This window comes from Helianthus annuus, chromosome 1 (genome assembly GCF_002127325.2).
Source record: "Helianthus annuus cultivar XRQ/B chromosome 1, HanXRQr2.0-SUNRISE, whole genome shotgun sequence".
Classification (NCBI taxonomy): Eukaryota; Viridiplantae; Streptophyta; class Magnoliopsida; order Asterales; family Asteraceae; genus Helianthus; species Helianthus annuus.
The window spans coordinates 18811010-18821892 of NC_035433.2; the positions used below are offsets into that span (position 1 = coordinate 18811010).

Genomic DNA, 10883 nt, shown 5'->3' on the forward strand with positions numbered 1-10883 from the left:
GGGATGCAAAACATCCCGCTCAGAAAACATATAACCTCGCCTTGGGTCTAGCCAAGGAACCTTATAAACGTGGCGCACCACGGGGGCAGTCTGCGGAACTATCCTTAGTTTAAGTTTAATCTTTTAGTTTTAATTTGCAGGAATAAAACACACTCATGGTGGTCAAGGATAACAAGGTAAACGAGAAACAAGCCCCATGCATGAAAACAGGGCCATCCGACAACAATTTCTCCATTATAGTAAGCTCAGCACGGGCCGTGCCCAGCCAACACGGCCCCGTGCTGAACATCCTGCAGACAAATGCCCAGTTCAGGTAACTGGACACGGGCCGTGTTCACCAAACACGCCCCCGTGTCCAGGCTTCTATTTCTTTTCTTTAATTGTTGTTACTGGCACCTGAACACGGGGCCGTGCCCGGTGACCACGGGGCCGTGTCCAGACTGCCAGTAACATAAAATTTTGCTTTTAACACCATTTTACACATTCAATCAACCTAAAAATTTATTTTTGGGACACATTGAGGACATTGTGTAATTTAAGTGTGGGGGGAATGCTAAAACCTTGAATTTTTCAAGTCCTAATAACAAGCCTTACACAAAACTCTATTGGAACCGCTAATCACCCCAAATTTTTTTCAAAAATTTTCAATTTTTTTTTACTTGTCTAAGTTTAAGTTGGGAATTCTAAGTCTAACAAGGTTACATTTTTATAAGTTTACAACTGATAGCGTCGTGATAAAAAGAACCAACATAAGAAAATTATGAAACGGCATGACAACCTTAGTTAAAATTTGATTATATATACTTGATCACATAAAAACTCATTCCCACAAAAGTGAGTTTTGAGCCTTTATTGAGCATACAAATATACATCTTTACGCTAAATGCTCATTTTTCGTTTCTCGTGTGAATAGCCGCTTGGTTCTTACGACTCTAGAACTTGCCACGACAATTCAGTCCCAGTCCTTACCGACTTAAACCCAAGTAAGTAAATGATGGAGACATTAGGACTAACCCTTTTTCTTTCAACACCATTATTTTTATTTTTCTTTTCACCTACCCAAAAATCCCCCCTAGTTAACCCCTTTGAGCCTAAACCTTTTCATTTCTTAACCCAAAACCCTTTTTACCCACCAAAAACCCTTTTTATTTTTACCTTTTATTTTAGTAACAAGCTCGGTTTTGGTGTGACTATGAAAAAAAAAAATAATAATAATAATATATATATATATATATATATATATATATATACACATATATATATATATATATACATATTGTACAATGAAGTTGGAAATAAACAAACAAAGCTCCTCAAACAAAAGCCTGTTTGAATAAATACTTCATTAAAAATAGAAAGTCACAAAAACAAAATGTTTTACGAAAACCAACGCTTTTTACGCATTTCGCCCTTTTCTACTAACCACTAACCCAACTACCCACCTTTAGCCCAAGCCTAACCCTTCACCCAAAAAGTCCTCTTGATATTTACAAAGGTATAAAGTTAAAAAGGAGGAGGATTGATTGCTTGGCAAGCTTATGGTAGGAATAAGTTCCATGCCGCTCTCGAGTGATTCACTAAAAATACACCTTCGGCCGAGTGTGAGTGATTTCCCCCGTGAGGTATGTAAACCTGTATATAAATGGAATTTTAGAAAGGCATGTTATGCCTTAATAAATAATTTACCTTATGAAAAGTTTTTAATAAATCATGACGAATAGGATTGTAAATAAATAAAAATAAAACCTAAACAATCTTTGAAAATCCCGACACTCTATGACAAGCCCAAAACCTTCTCTTTGGGAGTGTAAGCCACATATTAAAGAGTTTTGCTTGAGGACAAGCAAAGATTCAAGTGGGGGGATATTTGATGTGTGTAAAATGCAACATATAAATTACATCAAATAAGGCATAAAACTAACCCTTTTTAAGTACTAATGTTGAAAAAAGTGTATTTTTGTCTTCCTTTTGTATTTTCAGGATTAAATGAGCTCAAATTAACAAAAGAAGCAAAAAGACAGCTAAATCTAACATAAATACAAGAAAGGGAACAAAAGTGGACTGCCCGACCCCTCGACAGCATCCTCCCAAGCAAAACAGAGAAGGCAGAGCTGAGCACGGGGCCGTGCCTAGTGAACACGGGGGCGTGCCCAAAGTACTGCAGGCGTATTAATTGTAATTGTGAATTACAATTAATGAAGAGAGATAGTGTCAGATGGGCACGGGGCCGTGCCAGGCTTCTGTTCAGCCCTATAAATAGGAGTGCTTGGATCCATTGCAACTGATCCCTTGGCACACCACCTCTCTCACACTTCATCCACCACCCACCACCATCACAACACCATCATCCAACACCATCATCCATTGTCCATCATAGAGTGTGTGAGTCGTCTCGGGATCCAAGATTGATCGTAAGAGTTCTTGACAATCAAGGCCATGTTTGCCTAAGTCTCTTACATCACTTGGTGAAGACAAGTGTTTAGTATAATACTTTTTATTTTTAATCTTTTGCACTTCTTAATTGGTTTTGTATTAATGACTTTAATAACTGGTTTCGTATGTTGAAGGTGATTCTTCCTTATCGTTTGTCCGTGGTGTCTTGGCATTATTTTACTGTCTATATAAAATAAAAGATTTTCACCGTTCATATCTCCACCGTCTATATGGAGGTATGTTGGCTACCTGGTCGGGGGTTAAGGGAACGGTTTGGTAAGGGTCTTGCCCTTGTTTAGCGTTTGGAGGTCCTGCAAGGGACCTGGGTCAAAATTAGTAGGACCTCCTTCAATACCCAAAGGTATTGGATGGCGGGGGTCCAAACTCTTTGATCCCCTCATAAATTGACTACTATTAATACTATAACCCGGCTATTTAGGACTGTATCCCTGCTGACTCAGACTACTTAGTCGAGGGTAACGTCACCTCCAAAAGAGGGGCCTACCATAATTTGCATTAATAACTTAATAAATTATCTTTCAATAATCCGACCCTTTAGGATTGTATCCTTGCTGACTCAAACTACTGGGTTGAGGGTAACGTCGCCTTCAAAACAGGGGCCTACTACAATAACTAAGATAATCTCTTAAACAAGTGCAAAAGTGCGAAAATAATCAAAGGTTATACTAACACACGAGTCGGATCCAAGTGATTCATCTTGTCTATCTGTTTTTATTTTTATTTTATTTTTCAGCATTTAGTTAGTTTTATTTTCTTTGTTTAAAAATCTTTTTCTAACATTTTGATTTGATTAGACGTTGAGGATAAACCGGTACTAAAAGCTCTTGTGTCCTTGGACGACCTCGGTATCTTGCCAACACTATACTACGTCCACGATGGGTGCACTTGCCCATATGTGTGTTTAGTGTTAGTAAATATCGTGTTTTATAAATTTAAAACTTGGCTAAAGTGTAAAAAGGGCTTAAAATATATATCTAAAACATATATACACTAACACGCATCAAGTTTTTGGCACCGCTGCCGGGGACACAAGGATTTTAAGAAAGTTAGAAATCAACGGCCTAATCATTTTTTTTATTTTCTTTTTCCTTTTTTAGGATTTTCTTAAATTTTCAGCTTTTGCAGAGCTCAGCACGGGTCGTGCCTGGTCGGACACAGGCCGTGCCCAGCAGTGTTACTGGCAGTTTTTAGTTTTCGGAGTTACAGAAGACTGACCACAGGGCCGTGTCGGTGCAACACGGGGCCCTGTCCAACTCCCTAGTAATAGGGATCCGGAAAACAATCACTGTAACTCCGACCACGGGCCGTGTTCACTGAGCACAGGGCCGTGGTGAACTTTCTGACCAACATTCTTTTTTGTTTTTGTTGCAGGACTTGGAACCAGCCGCCACCTCTACATAGTGTATGAGCTCCAGTTCTAATAAAGACATAAAAGAACCTCTAGAAGAACCCGAACGCTTTCTCAGAAAAAGACTAAAAGCTAAAAACCAATAGAAGGTTTCGGGGAACCCACTCCCAATGGCGGACCAACGTACCCTCATGGATTATCTACGACCCACTGTAGGTAATCTCGGCGCCGCTATCAATGCACCGAATGTTGAAGCCAATAACTTCGAACTTCGGCCGCATTTGATACAGATGCTTCAAAACTCTGCAACCTTCCATGGGCTTGCAGACGAGGATCCTCATCTACATATTACTAATTTCTTAGAAATATGTAATACCTTTCGGATCAATGGAGCATCAAATGACGCCATCCGCCTCCGAATGTTTCCTTTTTCACTAAAAGACCGAGCAAAAGCTTGGCTTAACACCCTCCCAGCTGGATCGGTAAACACCTGGGATGAACTAACCCAAAAATTTCTATATAAGTATTTCCCTCCCGCTAAAACGGCTAAATTAATGACTGAAATTAATACATATTCACAAGAGGACGGGGAATCCTTATATGAAACTTGGGAAAGGTTCAAGGAACTATTGCGAAAATGTCCACATCACGGCCTTGCGATATGGCAACAAGTATCCACTTTCTATAATGGGTTGTTGCAATACACGAGGCAAACACTTGACTCTAGCTCCGGGGGACTTTTAGGTAATCGCCGCCCGCATGAAATATATAATCAAATTGAGGAAATTGCTCAAACCAATTTCCAGTGGCACACTCCCCGAGGCAATAAATCTATTGCCCCAGGCGCCCATAAGGTTGATGAAAGCACTTCTTTACAAGCCCAAATCGAGGCCCTTTCTTCAAAAATAAAAAAGTTGGAAATGACAAAAACGGTCTCGGTTATGGCTTGTGAAGGCTGTGGTGGGCCACATGAAAATTGAAGTTATATGAAAGAAACAGACGATCAACAAGAATCGGTAAACTACATTGATAATAGACCTAGGCCGTCGGGTCCTCCAACGGGCACCTACAACCAAGGATGGCGAAATCACCCTAACCTTGGTTGGAGAGAACCCGACAATCGTAGTAACCAACAAAGCATAAACCAACGAACAAACTTTCAACAACCAAGAAATGAGTCACAAAATTTCCCTCAACAACAAGGTGGACGAGAAAGGCTTGAAGATACTATATCTCGCCACATCTCCGACACTGAAAAGAAAAACTCGGATAGGTTTCTACAATTAGAATCAAATTTTAGAAATCAACAAGCTAGTATTCAAAACATTGAAAACCAAATAAATCAACTAGCCCAAAATTTCTCCGAGAAAACGCAAGGCGCGCTACCAAGTAATATCGAGACAAACCCAAAGGCACAAGTTCATCTCATCACTCTACGGAACCGTACCGTGGATCCCGCAGAAGGGCCAGCACTTATTGAGGAGGTCACATCTCCGCCACAGCAAGAGAAGGTCACTCCTCCACCTCCAGAACCCACCAAGGCTCCTCCGGTTCCATACCCTGGTAGGTTAATCCGTCAAAAGACCAATGAGCAATTCGCAAAATTTGAAAGTTTGCTAAAACAATTGCATGTCAACATTCCTTTCATTAACGTCCTAACCCAAATGCCTAAATACTCTAAGTTCATGAGGGACTTCCTCACTCATAAAAGGAGAATTGAAACATTGCAATTAGTTAACTTAGGCGAAGAATGCTCCGCCCTCGTACTCAACAAACTCCCCCAAAAGAAAATTGATCCCGGAAGCTTCACAATTCCTTGCTCAATCGGGGACTCCCCCGTTCGTAATGCACTAGCCGACCTCGGGGCTAGCATTAACATCATGCCCGCATCAATGTTCAAAAGACTCGGCCTAGGAAAAATGAGTGCTACAAAAATGAGTATACAACTTGCTGATCGATCCGTCAAATTCCCGCAAGGTGTCATTGAAAATCTCCTAGTCAAGGTCGACAATTTCGTCTACTCGGCCGACTTTGTCATACTTAATATAGAAGAAGACACCGAAGTCCCCCTCATACTAGGGAGACCATTTCTCGCCACCGCACAAGCAGTGGTGGACATGAATGACGGAACACTCACTTTAAAATATGGGGATAATGAAGTAAAGTTCGGGGTTGGGAAGAGAATAGAGGACGATGACCCGGTCAATTACATGAAGGTTATTGATTCGAGTTTGGATGATGCTCTCCGACGGTGCAACATGGGATGCAAAACATCCCGCTTGGAAAACATATAACCTCGCCTTGGGTCTAGCCAAGGACCTTTATAAATGTGGCGCACCACGGAGGCGGTCCGCGGAACTATCCTTAGTTTAAGTTTAATCTTTTAGTTTTAATTTGCAGGAATAAAACACACTCATGGTGGTCAAGGATAACAAGAGAAACGAGAAACATGCCCCATGCACGAAAACAGGGCCATCCGACAAAAATTTCTCCATTACAGTAAGCTCAGCACGGGCCGTGCCCAGCCAACACGGCCCCGTGCTGAACATCCTGCAGACAAATGCCCAGTTCAGGTAACTGGACACGGCCTGTGTTCACCAAACACGCCCCCGTGTCCAGGCTTCTGTTTCTTTTCTTTAATTGTTGTTATTGGCACCTGAACACGGGGCCGTGCCCGGTCACCACGGGGCCGTGTCCAGACTGCCAGTAACATAAAATTTTGCTTTTAACACCATTTTACACATTCAATCAACCTAAAAATTTATTTTTGGGACACATTGAGGACATTGTGTAATTTAAGTGTGGGGGGAATGCTAAAACCTTGAATTTTTCAAGTCCTAATAACAAGCCTTACACAAAACTCTATTGGAACCGCTAATCACCCCAAATTTTTTTCAAAAATTTTCAATTTTTTTTTTACTTGTCTAAGTTTAAGTTGGGAATTCTAAGTCTAACAAGGTTACATTTTTATAAGTTTACAACTGATAGCGTCGTGATAAAAAGAACCAACATAAGAAAATTATGAAACGGCATGACAACCTTAGTTAAAATTTGATTATATATACTTGATCACATAAAAACTCATTCCCACAAAAGTGAGTTTTGAGCCTTTATTGAGCATACAAATATACATCTTTACGCTAAATGCTCATTTTTCGTTTCTTGTGTGAATAGCCGCTTGGTTCTTACGACTCTAGAACTTGCCACGACAATTCAGTCCCAGTCCTTACCGACTTAAACCCAAGTAAGTAAATGATGGAGACATTAGGACTAACCCTTTTTCTTTCAACACCGTTATTTTTATTTTTCTTTTCACCTACCCAAAAATCCCCCATAGTTAACCCCTTTGAGCCTAAACCTTTTCATTTCTTAACCCAAAACCCTTTTTACCCACCAAAAACCCTTTTTATTTTTACCTTTTATTTAAGTAACAAGCTCGGTTTTCGTGTGACTATGAAAAATATAAAAAAATAAATAAATAAATAAATAAATATACATATTTTACAATGAAGTTGGAAATAAACAAACAAAGCTCCTCAAACAAAAGCCTGTTTGAATAAATACTTCATTAAAAATAGAAAGTCACAAAAACAAAATGTTTTACGAAAACCGACGCTTTTTACGCATTTCGCCCTTTTCTACTAACCACTAACCCAACTACCCACCTTTAGCCCAAGCCTAACCCTTCACCCAAAAAGTCCTCTTGATATTTACAAAGGTATAAAGTTAAAAAGGAGGAGGATTGATTGCTTGGCAAGCTTATGGTAGGAATAAGTTCCATGCCGCTCTCGAGTGATTCACTAAAAATACACCTTCGGCCGAGTGTGACTGATTTCCCCCGTGAGGTATGTGAACCTGTATATAAATGGAATTTTAGAAAGGCATGTTATGCCTTAATAAATAATTTACCTTATGAAAAGTTTTTATTAAATCATGACGAATAGGATTGTAAATAAATAAAAATAAAACCTAAACAATCTTTGAAAATCCCGACACTCTATGACAAGCCCAAAACCTTCTCTTCTACCCATTCCATTTGGGAGTGTAAGCCACATATTAAAGAGTTTTGCTTGAGGATAAGCAAAGATTCAAGTGGGGGGATATTTGATGTGTGTAAAATGCAACATATAAATTACATCAAATAAGGCATAAAACTAACCCTTTTTAAGTACTAATGTTGAAAAAAGTGTATTTTTGTCTTCCTTTTGTATTTTTAGGATTAAATGAGCTCAAATTAACAAAAGAAGCAAAAAGACAGCTAAATCTAACATAAATACAAGAAAGGGAACAAAAGTGGACTGCCCGACCCCTCGACAGCATCCTCCCAAGCAAAACAGAGAAGGCAGAGCTGAGCACGGGGCCGTGCCTAGTGAACACGGGGGCGTGCCCAAAGTACTGCAGGCGTATTAATTGTAATTGTGAATTACAATTAATGAAGAGAGATAGTGTCAGATGGGCACGGGGCCGTGCCAGGCTTCTGTTCAGCCTATAAATAGGAGTGCTTGGATCCATTGCAACTGATCCCTTGGCACACCACCTCTCTCACACTTCATCCACCACCCACCACCATCACAACAACATCATCCACCACCATCATCCATTGTCCATCATAGAGTGTGTGAGTCGTCTCGGGATCCAAGATTGATCATAAGAGTTCTTGACAATCAAGGCCATGTTTGCCTAAGTCTCTTACATCACTTGGTGAAGACAAGTGTTTAGTATAATACTTTTTATTTTTAATCTTTTGCACTTCTTAATTGGTTTTGTATTAATGACTTTAATAACTGGTTTCGTATTTTGAAGGTGATTCTTCCTTATCGTTTGTCCGTGGTGTCTTGGCATTATTTTACTGTCTATATAAAATAAAAGATTTTCACCATTCATATCTCCACCGTCTATATGGAGGTATGTTGGCTACCTGGTCGGGGGTTAAGGGAACGGTTTGGTAAGGGTCTTGCCCTTGTTTAGCGTTTGGAGGTCCTGCAAGGGACCTGGGTCAAAATTAGTAGGACCTCCTTCAATACCCAAAGGTATTGGATGGCGGGGGTCCAAACTCTTTGATCCCCTCATAAATTGACTACTATTAATACTATAACCCGGCTATTTAGGAGTGTATCCCTGCTGACTCAGACTACTTAGTCGAGGGTAACGTCACCTCCAAAAGAGGGGCCTACCATAATTTGCATTAATAACTTAATAATTATCTTTCAATAATCCGACCCTTTAGGATTGTATCCTTGCTGACTCAAACTACTGGGTTGAGGGTAACGTCGCCTTCAAAACAGGGGCCTACTACAATAACTAAGATAATCTCTTAAACAAGTGCAAAAGTGCGAAAATAATCAAAGGTAATACTAACACACGAGTCGGATCTAAGTGATTCATCTTGTCTATCTGTTTTTATTTTTATTTTATTTTTCAGCATTTAGTTAGTTTTATTTTCTTAGTTTAAAAATCTTTTTCTAACATTTTGATTTGATTAGACGTTGAGGATAAACCGGTACTAAAAGCTCTTGTGTCCTTGGACGACCTCGGTATCTTGCCAACACTATACTACGTCCACGATGGGTGCACTTGCCCATATGTGTGTTTAGTGTTAGTAAATATCGTGTTTTATAAATTTAAAACTTGGCTAAAGTGTAAAAAGGGCTTAAAATATATACCTAAAACATATATACACTAACACGCATCAAGTTTTTGGCACCGTTGCCGGGGACACAAGGATTTTAAGAAAGTTAGAAATCAACGGCCTAATCATTTTTTTTATTTTCTTTTTCCTTTTTTAGGATTTTCTTAAATTTTTAGCTTCTGCAGAGCTCAGCACGGGCCGTGCCTGGTCGGACACAGGCCGTGCCCAGCAGTGTTACTGGCAGTTTTTAGTTTTCCGAGTTACAGAAGGCTGACCACGGGGCCGTGTCGGTGCAACACGGGGCCGTGTCCAACTCCCTAGTAACAGGGATCCGGAAAACAATCACTGTAACTCCGACCACGGGCCGTGTTCACTGAGACAGGGGCCGTGGTGAACCTTCTGACCAACATTCTTTTCTGCTTTTGTTGTAGGACTTGGAACCAGCCGCCACCTCTACATAGTGTATGAGCTCCAGTTCTAATAAAGACATAAAAGAACCTCTAGAAGAACCCGAACGCTTTCTCAGAAAAAGACTAAAAGCTAAAAACCAATAGAAGGTTTCGGGGAACCCACTCCCAATGGCGGACCAACGTACCCTCATGGATTATCTACGACCCGCTGTAGGTAATCTCGGCGCCGCTATCAATGCACCGAATGTTGAAGCCAATAACTTGGAACTTCGGCCGCATTTGATACAGATGCTTCAAAACTCCGCAACCTTCCATGGGCTTGCAGACGAGGATCCTCATCTACATATTACTAATTTCTTAGAAATATGTAATACCTTTCGGATCAATGGAGCATCAAATGACGCCATCCGCCTCCGAATGTTTCCTTTTTCACTAAAAGACCGAGCAAAAGCTTGGCTTAACACCCTCCCAGCTGGATCGGTAAACACCTGGGATGAACTAACCCAAAAATTTCTATATAAGTATTTCCCTCCCGCTAAAACGGCTAAATTAATGACTGAAATTAATACATATTCACAAGAGGACGGGGAATCCTTATATGAAACTTGGGAAAGGTTCAAGGAACTATTGCGAAAATGTCCACATCACGGCCTTGCGATATGGCAACAAGTATCCACTTTCTATAATGGGTTATTGCAATACACGAGGCAAACACTTGACTCTAGCTCCGGGGGACTTTTAGGTAATCGCCGCCCGCATGAAATATATAATCAAATTGAGGAAATTGCTCAAACCAATTTCCAGTGGCACACTCCCCGAGGCAATAAATCTATTGCCCCGGGCGCCCATAAGGTTGATGAAAGCACTTCTTTACAAACCCAAATCGAGGCCCTTTCTTCAAAAATAAAAAAGTTGGAAATGACAAAAACGGTCTCGGTTATGGCTTGTGAAGGCTGTGGTGGGCCACATGAAAATTGAAGTTGTATGAAAGAAACAGACGATCAACAAGAATCGGTAAACTACATTGATAATAGACCTAGGC

The 10883-nt window shown here is 40.4% G+C and overlaps 2 non-coding genes across 2 annotated transcripts; both read right to left on the reverse strand.

The window, feature by feature from the left end:
• Nucleotides 1-4350: 4350 nt before the first annotated feature.
• Nucleotides 4351-4457, reverse strand: LOC118482892. Its single transcript, XR_004869142.1, has one exon. It is a non-coding gene; the product is annotated as a small nucleolar RNA R71 (small nucleolar RNA).
• A 5930-nt stretch (nucleotides 4458-10387) lies between these two features.
• On the reverse strand, nucleotides 10388-10494 carry LOC118482893. The gene has a single exon (XR_004869147.1). It is a non-coding gene; the product is annotated as a small nucleolar RNA R71 (small nucleolar RNA).
• Nucleotides 10495-10883: the final 389 nt, after the last annotated feature.